This window comes from Tenrec ecaudatus, chromosome 6, assembly GCF_050624435.1.
Source record: "Tenrec ecaudatus isolate mTenEca1 chromosome 6, mTenEca1.hap1, whole genome shotgun sequence".
NCBI lineage: Eukaryota > Metazoa > Chordata > Mammalia > Afrosoricida > Tenrecidae > Tenrec > Tenrec ecaudatus.
Genome location: NC_134535.1, coordinates 92816009 through 92833265, shown reverse-complemented (window position 1 = coordinate 92833265; position 17257 = coordinate 92816009). Strand labels below are relative to the sequence as shown.

General features: G+C 44.2%; 1 protein-coding gene and 1 non-coding gene across 4 annotated transcripts in view; both read right to left on the bottom strand.

The window, feature by feature from the left end:
• The window catches only part of PRICKLE1 (prickle planar cell polarity protein 1), a 130400-nt gene that overhangs the window by 81270 nt on the left and 31873 nt on the right, over positions 1-17257 (bottom strand). The gene's annotated exons all lie outside the window — the stretch shown is intronic.
• Positions 5963-6064, bottom strand: LOC142452086 (U6 spliceosomal RNA). The gene has a single exon (XR_012785145.1). It is a non-coding gene; the product is annotated as a U6 spliceosomal RNA (small nuclear RNA).

The window sequence follows — 17257 nt, the reverse complement described above, 5'->3', positions numbered from 1 at the left end:
GGTTGGGCTATCACCACCACATGAGGCACTGTATGAAAGGGTGGTGGCATGAGGAAGGTTGAGACCCGCTGCTATGGGGCCCATCTACGCTCTCCTGCGTGTCGCTGGGAGTCAGAATTGACTCGATGGCAATGGTATGCTACTCACCAGTGTCCAGTTCTGGTGCGTCCCTCTGTAAAAGAGGCTGGCACCATATGTTCAGGTGGTCTTTGCACAGATGCTGTGACGTAAGATACAGAAGAGCCCCCGGCAGTGGATAACCCATGAATGGGTTATTATACAAGATAACAAAATAAAACTATACATTCACTTTATAACCAAGATTACACACTACAGAAAAACCTCACCTTAGATCTTAAGAAACTAAGTATTTATTATGTGCTTCCTAGGCATAAGGGAACAGAGCAGATGAAGTGTGGGATCCAGAGAAGATAACACAGAGTGTTCCATGAGTGGATTTCAAATTGGAAGAAGGAGTATAAGGTGGTCATACACAGCAGACTGACTGACAGCACACGGTGGCACACACTAAGTGGGAAATGAAGAGAGCAATGTAACAATCATCGTAAGGCGCAGTGCTTAAGCACTCGCTTGCTAACCAAAGAGTCCATTAGCTCCAGTCAGCTCTACGGATGAAGGGTGCGGGGGTTTGTTCTGTCTAAACCTACAGCCTTGGAAGCTCTCCTGGAACCTTCTAATCTGCCCTATCAGGTCCCTATGAGTTGGAATAGACTCCATAGCAATGGGTGTGGTTCTTTGGTTTTTGCTTTTTTTAAGGTTTCACCTACCCCTTTTTTTGTTTGTAATTATTATTTAAAAAATCATTTTATTGCGGACTTGTACAACTCTTATCACAATCCATCAATCCATCCATTGTGTGTCAAGCACATGATGAGGGCAACAAATGGCTCTCTGGTTTTATGGGAGTTCGGGCGGGCCTGCCTTCAGGAGGTATGATCAAAGAACAAAGGAAGAGAGACTGGAGCTGGGCCTTAAAGGTGAGGTCTTTAAGGCGCAGGGGGAGGAGAGAGCGAGCAGCGGTCATTATTTCAGATGTAAAGAATGTGCAGTTCTGTGGAATGCCCAACTCCAGTTTCAATTATGAGACAGACGTTCATCTCGTTCGTCTCACAGCACTCTGTGACTTGGCACAGAGATGGGAGAGAACTTGAGTAACTTCTAGCTTCACAGATAAAGGCTGCCTCTCCCGGCAGGAAGCTCGAGCAATGGCTTTTGAGGTCATTGTGATTAACAACTTACACCCAGCTCAGGGTTTGTAATTTCCCACTGTTACCACAGCAAGTGCTGCTGAAGTCTGCTCAAGAACATGCATCAGATAAGCAAAAAGCCACAACAGAATCCACATGGAAACAAAATGGAGAACGTTTAAGTAAGAACATTCAGAGGAAAACAATTTTGAGTGTGTGTGGGGGGTGGTGGGGGTGTTAGGTTTATCTTGACCTAGTTTCAGAAGCCATAAGCAGAGATTCACGCTCATTGCCACTCACGGTCACCTCTTTCTTTCATACCCAGGATCACTGAGACACCCTTCCCTACATCTTCCTCGCTCATGATGACCTGCTCCACCTGCATGCCTCAAAGGCTCCCCCTTGCACTTTGGCTAGTTCACAGAATGCTCACCCCAGCTTCCAACAGGTGCCCACATCAGAAACAGAAAGGTCACCATTGATTCTTCCTTCTCACTACATCTTTTCAACAGACTACCTACTCATCGCCTCTGCCCGGCATCAAACTGCGGCTACGACAAGCATGGCCTACAGGAGCATGTCTGAAAGGAGCTTTAGCAAAGCAGTAAAAGGGCACTGTGACATTTAAGGTTATGTATCCATCTTGCTTGGCCATCATACTCAGGGGTTTGGCAGTTATGTAACGAAGTACCTTGGCAGTTTATAATGGTGTAATCATCCCCTATGCTGTCATCAGGCAATCAATTATAAAGGGAGTATACTCAAGGGTCTGACCAACAGCCAATACATGTATGAATATTCTGGAAAATCACATGCATTTGCTCTGGATCCTGCATCTGTCATCATCATCTGACTCCTGGTTCTTGGGATGTAAACCAACAGCCTGCCCTGTGAACTGCTGATCTTGGATTCACCAGCCCCTACGTGAGTTGAGAAGTCTTCAGCCGATGTCTGATACATGGATTTGAGAAGCCTTCAGCCGAATGTCTGATACATGGATCTGAGAACTGCCAGCTCTACAATGTGAACAATTTCCTGGAGATAGAAATATCCTCTCCATCTCTCCCTAAATCTATATATGTACGAGGGGGTCCTGGTGGCATAGTGGTTAAAAAATGGACTGCTAATCTCAAGGTCAAGAGTTCAAAACCACCAGCTGTTCTGCAGGAGAAAGATGAGGCTTTTTACTCCCATAAAGAACAAGCCTTGGAAACCCATAGGGGCAGTTCTACACCGACTTATGAGGTTGCTATGAGTTGGAATCAACTTGGTGGCAATGAGTTTGAGACATATCTTTAGTTCTATAAATTATATCTTTCTCTCTATATATATGAATTCAGGAAACTCACAGCCATTGAGTGAACTCCGACTCACAGAGACTTTATAGGACAGGGTGGTGTAACTGTTCCTGTGGGCTTTTGAGGCTCTTTATGGCAGTGGACAGCCTCGGGGTTTTCCTGTGGAGCAGCTGGTGGTTTGGGACTGCAGATCTTGCAGGTAGCAGCCCCACACATAACCACCAAACCACCAGTGCTCGCTCGCTCCCTATAACCATTTCTCACCGGTCCTGCTTCTCTAGAGAACCCAGTCTAAGACAGGCATCATTACCTGGCCCCAGCCTACCAGTCTGACCTGCATTTCCAACACTCTTCCCTCGAAATTTGTACTCCAACAACATCTAATTACCTCAGAGGTCCCTTGACCTCCCCAGCTTTGGGGCCTCCCTGTCTTGCACACACTCTTCCCTCCCATCTTGATGACAGCTTGGGAAACTGCTTAAGCACTACGGGCTGTGATTCTTTCTCTACACCTGCCCGTGGGCTGAGACACTCCCCTGCCCGTGGCCCTCACTCAGGGTATTGTGATTGTTTATGTCTGTCATCTCACTCGATTTGTAGGCTCCTCGATAGAGTTCTCTTTCCTGACGCAACACCTGGCACAGAATAGCCCAGCCAGACCAAAAAATGTGTTGAGTGAATGATGAAATCTTTAAATGAACAAGTGAAGAATCAATGTTAGTCAGTTAAAAACCAATACATTTTAGTAAATCTACTACAAAAACGTGTGTGTGTGTGTGTGTGTGTGTGTGTGTGCCAGAATTTATACAGGGAAGTTCTCTATCAACTTGTCTTTTTTTTTTTTTGAACTACCAATAAAACATCTACTCTCACATGAGTTGTGGAATAGGGAAAGTTAAAATACTATCTGCTTAAATAATTTCTTTTATACCTTATGAAGTTATAAGGAATTTTTGAACTCTTTAAAGCTGATTCATCCAGATTTTCAATTAACCTTTCCCCTATCAAAACACCAAGAAAAAAAAAAAAGCTAGGACCTGCGAAGCAATTGGAACTTAGTACTTAGCTTTGAGACCTTAGCAAACTCTTGAAATTACATTTAAAACCTGTCTCACAAGTGTGTGTGTGTGTGTGTGTGTGTGTGTGGTGCATATTGAAATTATCAGAACAGGCTGCTCTTCTTTGTATCTCTTGGTATGAAAAGGGAGGACACTCAGATTCATGCCTAAAGTAGCAAGACTGAACTCTGAAATCCTCAAGTTTTGAGTATTTGGCTAATTGCAATCATTTACTTTCTTTGGGAATTAATAGAAACCATCTGCTTAATGATAAAGCTGAGCTCGGCAATTATTTGAGGGAAGAATGTGTCTCAGTCAGCATAAAAGAGCCTTATTGAGGAAGCCTGCTAGACATATGTATTTTTTTCATAATTAAAGCCAATCGCATTCATTAATTTAAAAATGCTGTTTTGATCAGCTGCCTCTATTTTTTATTTATCAGCACCACCCCTGTTAATATGCACCTATGCAACCTTCAATTTTAAACTTGCAGGAGGTTAAATAACTATAATTGTACAGATGGTTGTGATCGCACATCAAATGTTGAGGCGATCATGAGAGAGGGAAAAAAAGAGGATGGAGAAAGCAATGTCTCTGGCGAAAACCACACACCTGCTTTCTGGTCTGACGCCTGTGTGCAGTGGAATTATTTTCTTTTCCTCCCAAACAGGAAGATGGCTTCGAGTCCTGCTGCAAACAAACTCCCTTTGACCTGGCCATCTCTCAGGGCTCCTGAGAAACAGGCACCTTTTGTTACACAGCACGCCTCAGAACAGGAGTCAACAACGTCTGCTCTGAATGCCTGTAAATATTGACCCACCTGTAAAGCACAAGGGTGCCATGTCTGTGCCATGGCAAATAAATAAAGGAGGAGGAGCGAAGTGCACACACGTTAGGGGTTCGGGCCAGTAAAACGAAGCCTGGCTTCTTTTCTCCGTGTGTGGCCCAAGGGAGGAGGGGATGTTTATTTGGACACCCTCTGCTCAGAAAAGAAGTCAGCCCACTGTCCGCTTCTGAGCAAGCCCTCTGCTGGAGCCCAGTTATTTCATAAACAGACACCAGCGCAGTTTTCCACCAACTTAACCACGGGCTTTGCATTCCTTAAGCCAGTCGATCAGTTGCAGTTGATTCCTGCCGTCCTACACCTCCTGAAAGAGTCTAGTTCTCACACTTGCAACGAGTCACGACCACAGTGCTTAACCCAGAGTGTTGACGAGTAAGGCTTTAGTAAAGTCTGAGAGATTCTGGATGAAATCTACACTGGCTATTCAATACCTGTCTCCATTCATGATATTCACTTAATGCCACTATGTTTTATTTCCCATTTCTGAAAAAGCATAGTATTGACTGTGAGGGTTTTGAGAACTAAACAAGTTAGGAAAAGTGCTTAGCGCCAGTGCTAGCCCAGAGACAAACTGAAAACCAGACCCACTGCCATCAAGTGGACTCTGACTCACAGTGATTGTACAGAGGGGTCTCTCTATGGACGAGATAGTCTCATCTTTCTCCTGACCTTGTGGTGAGCAGTTCAACGCCCACCCAGACCCACAGGTGAAAGCTGTTTTGTCACTTCATTCGAGTACGGACCAGGAGGAGTCTCAGGAATCCCCACAGTGGCGGCACCACCACCAGGAAGAAGGCATGTAGCTCCCCTCCTTGTTCAACATAAATCCAGGACGGAAATAAACATTGTGTTTCCGTAGTTAGGATTAAACCCCTTTAATAGTAGTTAGCAGGGATGTATATATGGAACAAGATTTAAATTTGAGAGAAAACAAATTTCTGGTAAACAGGGAAAAGATCTCTTAGACTATGAATATTCGAATGCCATCTCCTTAATCAGGCTTAATTAAAAAAATTTCCAAACAAATCTGTCCATTGTTGTGTGTAATTGTGTAAGACAACGAACTCGATTTTGCCTTTTTGTCCCTGATTTCTGAATATAGCCTTTGGAATTCGCCGGCAATCTAAGGCTATCTGATTTCCCAAACAGCCAGCAACACGAAAGCATATGCAAGGGGGTGGGAGGTCAAGCATCACACCTGGCAAATGACCTTCAGGGACACAGGGAGGACACAATGGAATGGGATCGTTGGTGCACATCCAGTGATTCAACCAGTCATTGACTAGATATTAACGTCCGAGCCATGCAGATGGGCACAGTGCCACCCCAATGACTATGACGATGGCTTCTAGGTTTAGGAGCTTCCCTCTGAGTTTCTAGATGAATGATGCACGTGGGAAACCAGTGCCTCTCTGCGCACATGAAGCTCCATGCCAAAAACAACCCCCGGGCTCACTTGTGCCACTGTTCCTGTATACCATTAAAAAACAAAACAACACATTTTGTAGTAGTTTGGGTGAATGTTATGGAGCTAATTGGTTTCCCATGCAGCAGTTTATTTGAAAACGCTTCATGCGCTTGTGTGCATCCTTGTGCAGGGGTCATGCGAATCTTCTCTGTGTTGTTCCCGCTGCAGAATATGGACTGCTGAAGCCATCAAGCACCCTGCACATCCTTCTGTGGGTCTCTCGCCAAGGTTAAAGTGAGGATAGCCCTTTTGTGTGCGTTAAGGAACCCAGTGGGGCCACAAAGGCCAGCAGGGCCTGGCGTCTGCCTAGTTGTCAGTTGATTAGAAGGACAGTCATAATTTGTGAAGACCCTGCCTTGGGTGGTGAGTGGAAAGAAGAGAGCTGTGCAGGAACTTTTGTATAAAGACCTAAAACTGGGTGGTTTGAGAGAGAGAGCGTGAGCGAGAGAGCCAAGTGTGAGCGCCATGTGGGTGGTGGGTGGCAGAGATAGAGAAGGGAAGCAGGGATATGAACTATGGAAGCATTTTGAGGATTTGTTTTGTATTAGTATTAGTGCATTCCTTGAAAGGCCTATGGGCTTTGGCATCAGTGGGACCACCATTTACCAGCTAAGTTATCTTGAGCAGGTGACCTAACCTCTCTGTGTCTCCGTTTCATGCCCTGTAAAATACAGATAAGATTAGGTAGTATTAACACTTAAGAAGTGAGAGGTACCATAGTTGAGTGGTTAAGAAAGTGGGTTCTCAACTACATGGACAGTTCCCCACCTCCCAGAAGAATTCACTTCAGAGGACACCACTGAAGCTACAGCTCAGGGAAAGGGACATGTCTGATCAGAGCACACAGGAGGAAATGAAGGGGGAGGGAGAGAGAGTGGAACACATCCTGGCCCACCAAGCCCTGAGGACGATATTCCTGCTCAGAACATTCAATGCACCGAGAGGATAATAGGGCCGGCCCCACTACGAGACATGATGTCCTTCACTGACCCATATCGCCATGGGGACAACACTGGAGATACAGTGCGAGAATTATGCCCAATTTGACCCCCCCCCCCCCCACTGAGGCAAAACACCAAGGGCGTGCAACAGAACAGCAAGGGGAACAGAGCAACAAAGTCCCCAGGGAATACCAAAAATACACTTTGGGGCCAGAGTGTGGCACCCCATCAGACTTGACTGGAAAACACTCCTAAAGGTCAACAAACAGACCTGGAACTATCTATAGGCTTTTCTTTCTTTTTTCATTGGTTTGTTGTTTTGTTTTCTTTTGTTGCTTTGTTTTGCTCTGTCTTGTTTTTGTGCATATTATTATCTCTGCATGTCTATCTAGATAAGATAGGTGGGATAAACTATCTGGAGGAGAAAACAATGGAAACAATGGTTCTGGAGGACATGGGAGAGGGGGAGGCAGGGGGAAAGGAAGTGGATGTTAACAAACCCAGGGATAAGGGAACAACAAGTGATCTAAAACAGATGGTGAGGAGGGTGTAGGAAGCCTGGTAGGGCTTGATCAAGAGCAATGTAACCGAGAGGAAATACTGAAACCCAAATGAAGGCAGAGCATGATAGTGGGACAAGAGGAAAGTAAAAGGAAATAGAGGAAAGAACTAGGAGGCACAAGACATTTTTAGAGGTCTAAATACAGGCATGCATGCATGTAAATATATTTATATATGATGATGGGGAAATAGATCTATGTGTATATATTTTTAGGTTTAGTATTAAGGTAGCAGATGGGTATTGGGCCTCTACTCAAGTGCTCCCTCAATGCAAGAACACTTTGTTCTATTAACCTGGCATTTCATGACGCTCACCTTCCCGAAACAATCGCTGAAGACAAATGGGTGCATAAGCAAATGTGAACAAAGCTGATGGTGTCTGGCTATCAAAAGATATAGCATCTGTGGTCTTAAAGGCTTGAAGATAAACAAGCGGCCATTTAACTGAGAAGCAACTAAGCCCACATGGAAGAAGCACACCAGCCTGTGAGATTATGATGTGCCAATAGAATCAGATATCAGGCATCAAAGACCCAGAACAAAAAAATCATCATTGTGAATGAGGGGGAGTGCAAAGTGGAGACCCAAAGCCCATCTGTAGGTAACGGAACATCCCCTTATAGAAGGGTCGTGGGGAGGAGACGAGCCAGTCAGGATGCAGTATAGCACCAATGAAACATACAACTTTCCTCTAGTTCTTTAATGCTTCCTCCTCTCCACTATCATGACCCCAATTCTACCTTACAAATCTGGCTAGACCAGAGCATGTACAAAGGTACAGATAAGAGCTGGAAACACAGGGAATCCAGGACACATCAACCTCTCAAAACCAATATTGAGAGTAGCTATACCAGGAGGGTATGGGGAAGGGAGGGGGGGGTGTGGTGGTGAGGGGGTGGTGGTGTGATAGGGGGAACTGATAACAAGTATCTACTTATAACCCCCTCACAGGGGTATGAACAACAGAAAAGTGGGGGAAGGGAGACATCGGTCAGTATAAGAAATGAAAAATTTTTAATAAATTATCAAGGGTTCATTAGGGAAGGAGAGTGGAGGAGGGAGGGGGGAAATGAGAAGCTGATACCAAGGACTCAAGTAGAAAGAAAATGTTTTGAAAATGATGGCAACAAATGTACAAATGTGCTTGACACAATGGATGGATGTATGGATTGTGATAAGAGTTGTATGAACCCCCAATAAAATGATTTAAGAAATGAAAGAAAGTGGGTTCTAGGGTCAGAATGCTTAGGTTTAAACATGGTTCTACCACTTTCTCCAGTGGCTGGAGGACAAGTTACTGAACATCTCTGCCTCGGGTCCTTTCTCTGAAAACCGAGAACATGTGATTAAATGAGCTGATATGATGAAGGCTCTTAGAACGGAGTTCCTTTTACTTATTATTGTGAAGAGCCAGAGATAACTCATATAAGCCTTACATGTATGAAACGGCTTTCTACATCGTACCTATCATTCTCACGGTAGAGAAATTTGAAAATGCAAATGTCCACCAATAGGGGCTTTGGAAGAAAGGCTAAGGGCTCTATCATTAGATGGCAGTGATTCAGTTCCAACCCTGTCCGTGTACAACAGACTGAAACACTGCCTGGGCCTGAGCCAAACTCATACTTGTTGCTACGTTTGAGCCCCTTGTGGTAGCCTTTGTGGCCACCGTCTCATTGAGCATCTTTCTCTTTCTCACCGGCCCTCTGTTTTTGCCAAGCATTATGTCCTCCTCCAGGTACTGATTCCTGAAATGGTTGAATGCCAACCAATTCTTTTTGGTACAATGACTCTGCTATTTCTTCCACCTTCTCTGAATGCTTCCTGTGCCATTCAAGTTTTTGCCCACAGAATCCTTCAATATTGAAACCCAAAGCTTCCATTTTTCCTCACTTCTTCCAGCCTTTCTGCATGTTCTTTCCTTTGGCTTTCTAACTCCAGGCATTTTCACATTTTACTGTACTCCTTCCCTTTGTCTTGTAGAACTGTCTTTTTGGTTTCTTCCTTCTAGAGCTGTCTTTAGAAAGCTATTTAGTTCTGTTGCTTCATCATTTCTTCCAGTCACTTTTAGCTCCTCTACAGTCTGACATCCAGTTTTTCGTTTCGTTCTCTCTCTCGGCCTTTTCCATGACCTTTCGCTTTCTTCATGTATGATGTCATCCCACAACTGGTCTGGCTTTTGGTCATTAGTGTTCAACACATCAGATCTATTCTTTAGATGGTCTCTGGGGTCAGGTGGGATACAGTCAGGGTTGTACTTAGAGTGAGGTGAACATGCTCTAATTCAGTTTCAACTTGAACTTACAGATAAGGAATTGATAGCTGTTCCTCTACTGTCCTCCTACCTTGTTCTGACTGAGGATTTTTAATATCTCTATCATCTCCTTCCACAGCCCTAGGTTATTTGATTCCTGAGTATTCAATCCAGGGAAGCCCACCTTTTATGTTGTTAAAAAAACAAGATCCTTATTGAGTAAGTTGTTGGTCTGTAAAATTCCGTCATGGGCTTTTCCTGTATATTTTCTAAGTACCACTCCTTCCTTGTTTCCACTTTTCACATTCCGGTCACTAGTAATTATCAAAGCACCTTGTGATGTTTGATCAATTACAGACTGTAGACGTTGGTAGAAATCTTTCATTTCTTCAACTTGGGCATAAATATAACTAATGATTGTATTAGCCTACCTTTTTTGTAGGTATATAGATTTTTCCTATTACTGATTGCACCGTACTTTAGGGAAAATCTTCAAATGCTCCTTTTGATGATGACTGCAACACTGTTCCTCTTCAGTTTCTCTTTCCCAACAGATAGCCCATGATTGTCTGACTCAAAATGTCCAATCACAGTCCATTCCAGCTAACTAAGGCCTAGGACATCAATCTTTAAGTATTCCATTTAATGTTTGATGACTTTAAGTATTCCATTTAATGTTTGATGCATACTTTGTTCATTCTATATTCTCATTATTAAAGATGCTTACATCTATTTCTTCTCACTTTGCATCACCTCATATCTGTAAATGAAGGTCCCCCAAGCTTTTCTCTATCTCCACCATAAAAGTCGACAGTAGAGTTGAGGAGGCAGCTCTTCCTCAGACGTATTTTGAGTGTCTTCCAACCTGAGGGGCTCACTTTCTGGCACGACATCTTGCAACGTGTTGCTGCTGCCCATAAAGTGCATTGGCCAACTTTTTTCAGAGGCTGTCCAGGTCCTTCTTCCTAAACTATCTTAGTCTGGAAGCTCTGCTGATGCTTTTTTCCCGACATGGATGACTTGCTGGCATTGGAAATAACGGTGGCACAGCGCCCAGCACCACAGCAACACACAAGCCGCCATTCTATGATGAATCGTGGAGCCCATGGATCTACTTCCTAAAATCAGCCCCTGAAACCTGCTTCTACTCTGGTGAAGCTAATTATGTTGCAGTGAATCAATTCAACAGCATCTAGTAGCTGGAAAACACTCTTCAGATTTAAATGGTATAACTGTGTTTTAATATATGGACAACATGTTTTCTTTTTGTACCACTGCTTTTTAAATCCCCATCTTTTAAACTTAAAGTGTTACAACATAAATCTACCGAAACATTACATACACACCATTGCTTTTAAAAATATATATGCATATAAATTAGAACAGAGATTATTATTTCAACTGTTATGTCAAGCTCCATGTGACATAAGATCTAGGGGCAACAATTTTCTCATTATAATTTTTATAGCTTAGCACAATATTTTGAAATATATCAAATGGATATCTTAAGGCTTTAAGAATAAGAAATAAAGATTATTTATTTAAGAACAGCTTTTTAAAATTATCTTTCTAGAATGCTTCTAGAATGATCATTATTTCTGTACAGCATTCTCTTTGTATGGTACTTGTTTGCTCAGAATTCGCAATAACCTGACTGTTAACCCCAGTGCACATAGACCATGTATTTTTCTAAGGGGATCAACGAGCCAAAAAGAATTATGCCTTTCACTATTTAATCACTAAATTTGATTTTCTTTATAAATAGCTTGAGGGTAGGTCTACAATATTATATATCTCTTAATTCCACTTTGAAGGTAAGTGCAAACATTTGCCACCCCACCTCAGTTCATGAATGCAATCCATATTTTCCTGTGCATTAGACATAAAGCCCTGTTGATTGCATTCAAGTGGCCACTTACAAGGTTGCCTTATACAACTGCGTGTTGAATGAGCTGAATTCTCCACCCTTCCTGCAGAAACTAAAAGTTACACACTTCACCACAACCCACCTTCCGCTTGAAAGAGCTCCTTGGCTCCCCTGTAACGCGGGGGAACCCCGAATCCTTCTGGAAGCTGGCAAGACCCTGGGGGAAGAGGCTCTTCTGTCAAGCTGACACCCATGACTTGCTTGTCTTGGTTCTTTCTGCTATCAACTCCACTAGCACAGCCACACGACAATCAGCAATATCAAGTCCAAGTATTTTACACGAAGCACTTCATCTCATTCTCACAACAACCCTGTAAGGCAGCGGCTCTCAACCTTCCTCATGCGTGAACCTTTGATACAGTTCCTCATGTTGTGGTGACGCCCAACCGTCAAATTATTTTCGTTGCTACTTCATCACTGTCAGTTTGCTACTGTTATGAATCAGAAAACCCCTGTGAAAGGGTCATTTGACCCCCAAAGGGGTCATGACCCACAGGTTGAGAACCACTGCTGCACAGGATGTCTGAGGTGGTGCAAATGACCTGTCCAGAGTGCCTTGGAAGAAAGGTCACAGCCATCAGAACCCGAGGGAGCAGAGCTCTAGTCTGGCTTATCTGAGTTGGAACTGATTCCATCACAGCCAATTTATTACTTTTTCCCCTTTTCCAAAGGGAATAAATGACTTGAACTAGATCATTCAGCTAGTCAGCGTCACAGCCAGGGTTGAAACATGCAGATGCCTGCAAGACTGCTCTTGGGCCTTGACTCTTGTTCATAGACAGGTACAAAGTAAAGCCTTAATGGATCTTTGTTAAATGACTTTACAGCAGAGTTCTATAATTAGCCAAAAAGCCCATATGTATTTATAACTTAATTATGGGCCTCAAGTTAGGTTGAGATAGATAATGCAGGTGTTTGGGTTTGTACACTTGAATGTATTTTATAATTATATTGATATAATTCATCGCACATTTTTGAGCATGTACAAAATGACAGCAGAAACACAGTGAATTGTTTATGGTTCTTCTGGCCATCGTCTCTGTCACTCCCACCAAACAACCTTTTCCTGAAGGGTCTGGGTAAGAGAAAATGAGGGAAGATACTGACAGGATTCAATTGTGAGTGTTTGTCACAGGATTCATTGTGATTTCCATTATGTTGAGTATAAAGTGAGTCCTCTGAGAAGCGGGAGAGTGGGGGAAATCTCACTCCCAGCAAGAGTCAGAGTGGAGCATGCCCTCTGGACCCCAAGATCGTTAGGCAGTGAACCTCCTTGATGCAGACGACAGCTGTACCACCAGGAGAGGGACAGAGGAGCAGGAGCAGAGCAGTGGATTTCCCAGACCACAGAACAGGACAAAGCTAGAATGCTTTGGGGCAAGAGGCTGGTTTATCTAGTAGGGTGCTACTGGCCATATGTTGAGGAGGTGGGTTTGCCATGAAGCTGGAGCGGCATACCTTCAGGTTGAGGCTTACTGGGTGGGTGCCTCTGGGCACTTAACTCGGGAATCTGGAGACTTACAGAAGTGGCAGCCCTGAAAGAGCTTTGAAACTTGTCCTGATTAATCAACACGATCCTGAGCATTTCCACCTGCATTGTAACCTGCTAACTTCCACAATAAACTTCATGGTCATGAGCACTGTCTGTGAGATCTGTGTGGCCAATGCAATGATGTATTAGAACCTAGCCCAATGTAGAGAATGCTATGTGCGACCAAAAACAAAACAAATCCCTCTCTCAAAAGCCAAACTCACGGTTATTGAGTTGATGCAGACTCACCGTGACCCTACAGGACAAGGAAGAACTGCCCTTGTGGATCTCCAAGACTCTTTGTGGGAAAAGAAAGCCTGATCTTTCTCCTATTGAATGGAGACTCCCATTAGCAGCTGACTGGGTAAGCACTGCCCACAACAGGGCTCCACTATCACAAACGTAGTCTTGTGGGGGACAGGCACCCGAGAGATGATGAGACACTGTCCTGTCTTCAAAAAGCTTATAGGATTCAGACAGAAGAAGACACCATTCATTTCTATCAGGGTGACTGCTGGGTGTCTCCAAGCAAAAGGAAGCCATGGGAGGGCTCACCACAATGGTTGAGGGTTTCTGAAACAATTTATTCCGCACACATGCAATAGGTGACCTGGAGACAGCCTAGGCTGAGGAACAACTCAAAAGGTGCTTGATAAAGTGATTTAAAAAGAACAAAAACCAACACACTTGGTACAGCTATCATTTATGTTTTAATTTAAAATAAAACTTTTCCAAAGAAAAAAAGGTACTTGCTAAAGGCATGAAAAAGTTAACCGGAACTGGCCACAGTGTGTGAGAAGGTGCATTTCACAATCTAAATGGCTTGCAAGCTCCAGCTTTTGGGGTCGCTCTGTGTGACTGAGAAGGCAGATGATGTCTAGTGTGACTGCCCTTCCGACAGAGCTGCTTCCCTAGTGCAGCAAACACAAGGCCACACTGCATGTCACTCATTTACACACGACCTCTCACCCTTCCTCCAAATGCTGAGGTTAAAGAGGCCCCTGCTTGCCCATTGAAGACGATCTGGGAGTTATAAGGACACAGCTCTTTCCTTTACGGCATCTGCTGTGCACAGCCCACAGAAGACTCGAGTTATTAAAATGCTGAGGTTCTGGTGGGAGTCATCATGTTTTTATAAAACCAGCAAATCAAAATTTTAGGTTTCATCACTGTTTTATGTAATCACGAGTTTTCTTTTTTCCCTCCCTTAAAAAAAAGCTCCTTCCAACACATGCTAAGATGCTCATTTGAGAATCATCACACTTTTTTTTTCACTCAAAAAGCGAACAGCTTTGACATTCTGAAATAAGAAACTGTCACTTTCGGAACTTGATTCAACTATTCTATTAGCAGCCTGGAGTCATTGAGAGGCACTTCGCATGCTTAGTAACTGGCATATCGTAGTGATGACAGCCTCAAACTTAGACTTCCAAGGAAGATATTGCCTCTAAAGACTGGATAAAGGTGTCCACACGCAGGCCACCTAGCAGAAAGGTGTTCCCTCTTGCTTACGCATATGGACGCTATAGCTTCATGCTAAAATAACGCTATGCTGCTTAAAGACAATGCAGCCCGTATCCATCTCAGATCACTGCATATTCCTATGTTAAAAAAACCATACAAGATATTCTGCAAAATACTTATGTCCTCTTATCTCAACGTTTACACAAAGAATCTCACCATTCTTCTCTTTGTCTAGTATTGCCACTCACAGTGAAAAGGAGCAGGTCAACCAGTAATCAGTGAATGTTACAAACAAACAAAGGCAAATTGCTTCCTGTAAGATTTTCTACTATTTTATTGCAGGGAAAACTTCCTTTAACATTCCATATGAGAAAATGGCGGCATAAGATTCAGGAGCTGCCGTGGAAAAGGCTGCAGTGCAGGTCTCCACGTGACGCTGCTTGTCTGGGTCCTGCAACCAGCTTCACCCGGGGCCCCGGATGCCAGCTGTGAGCACGTGCTGGGCCACTGCTGGCTTGAATGTTCATTGCTAAAAAGAAACACCGATTTTGAAATTTTCTTGCAGGAAGCAAGGCAGTGATATTTCTTGGCTGTTATGCCTTTGGTCTCTTTTGAAAGAACGTTATTTTCCCATAGGGGAATGAGAACTGGCCCACAGGGTGGCGGCGGCTAGATGCCATCTAGCTGGCCCTCCACTCGTGGCAACGCTATCCTCTCAGGGAGAACACTGCTGGGATCTGCATCGCCTTACAATTGGTTGGCTGGTTTTGGGAAGTGCCGTTGACCTTTGACATTAGAAGCACTGATCCACTCTCACAGTGGAATACCCGTGTCTAATACACAGCTGATGAACTGCGCATGCCCAGGGGATTAGCAGCCATAAGCAATGCTGGGCTCACCACAACATCAAGGAAAAGAAACAACACAAAAATGCATGGCCGCAGGCCCATGCAGCTCCAACACGTGGTCCTCAAAAGCTAGCTGCCCATTACCAGGTCTTTATACCCAGTTGGTCGCTGCGTGGAAGCTCCCGTGGAAGCTTATTCTGCAGCATCAGAGCCTGACACAAGCTACCACCGCCTGATGGTGGCTGTGCGTGAGGCGCATCGGCAGGGCACTGAACCTGGGGCTCCCACCAGGGAGGCGAGGATTCTACCTCTGCACCACCAATGCGTCCCCACATATGGGGTTAAGGGGTGCCAACCTGAGCCACACACAGCAGGCTACGCCCACAGAGCAGAGGCACCGTGACGAGGGCACGCAGGTACATTCAACCATTTTTCCCAGTCAAATAGCTTGTCGGTAAGCAAGAGAAAACCAAACCAAACCCAACCCGAATCAGCCTGGCGTGTGGTCAGGTGACGGTGTGGCAGGATGGACTGGCCATCCTAGAGACGCTTCTGGAGAGCGCAGCTTCTGGACAAAACTCAACCTGCGAGCACCACACCGCTAGAGCAAAGGCACTTCCACCCGGAGGAGGCAAATCAAAGGGCAAGGAAGGGAAGCCTCCGTGAGCACGAGCGAGGCCGAGGACGGTGTGCCCTCCTTGTCACGGTCACTGCATTTCATTTCAAATGCTTCCTGGTGGCTTCTGGGAAACACCACCAACTTACATATTCCGTGTGCGCTGCCAAAGAGCTTACGATCTGAAGCTTTGATGTCAAAAGACTTTCATGGATCTTTTTAACTTAAAAAAATGCCAAAGTGCCATGTAAGGAAATCTCTTATGCTAAGGAAATGTCCTGGCCCCTCCTTGCTCTGAGACAGCCAACCGCCGCCCCATGTTCCCTAGCCTTGTTTCAGTCTGACTGTGCTGACCGCCATTCCTGCCTAGTTAGAAAAGGGGCAATCGCAAACCATTTCTTCAAACTTAAGGGCGAATTTAAATTTTTAGACACCATGGGTAAGAATTAGAAATCCCAAAATTTAGATATTTTGCATGTTGGACCTCGCTCGGTACACAAACTCATTTACATCTTTTCCAATGTCCGGAACTATCTTTACACTAGAGAAAACAGAGAAACAGGAAGGAGAAGTTGTGTGATCCAGATTTCCATTTTATAATTTGTTTTATCTCCATTTCCCAAAATTTCCACTTTATTTCTGTATTCTTTAATAGCTAAGGCAGGCATTTAGCTTCTTTGATTCTTCGCCATGGCCGCAGCATCCTTGACCCTGGATAGGCAGGTCACAAGGGCCGCCACTGTTCACAAAGGAAGTTAGACAGCCTGCACAAAGTCTCTCTGATTTTGAAGAAGAAACGCCCACATCCCCTTCATGAGTGGGTCAAAAGCAACACCTTTATGCAAGAAACACAACACACTGTTGGGAGTTCTGGTAAGTAGCAACAACATGGCTAGTTTCTGTTAATAATATCAAAATTATTTATAGAGTACTATTCTCAACAACAACAACAACAACAAAATGTCCCACAGGATTGGTGAGGCCTGCGATGCTATAAATCTCTGAAGACAGGTCGTATCCTTTCCTTCTGCCCCCAGGCATTTGCCACATTGCCAGACAAGATTAGATGCGATAAAGCCTCCGAAACTTTTTGAAGACATTAGAAAGATCCAGTTAGGGAAGTGGCTTAAGGGTTACACTTTATCAACCCAACATCTTTCAAATGCCTACCGCTAATAGGAGACTGTCACCCGTCACAGCAAGACAGTGAAAAGTGAACGTACCAGGAGACTGTATGTT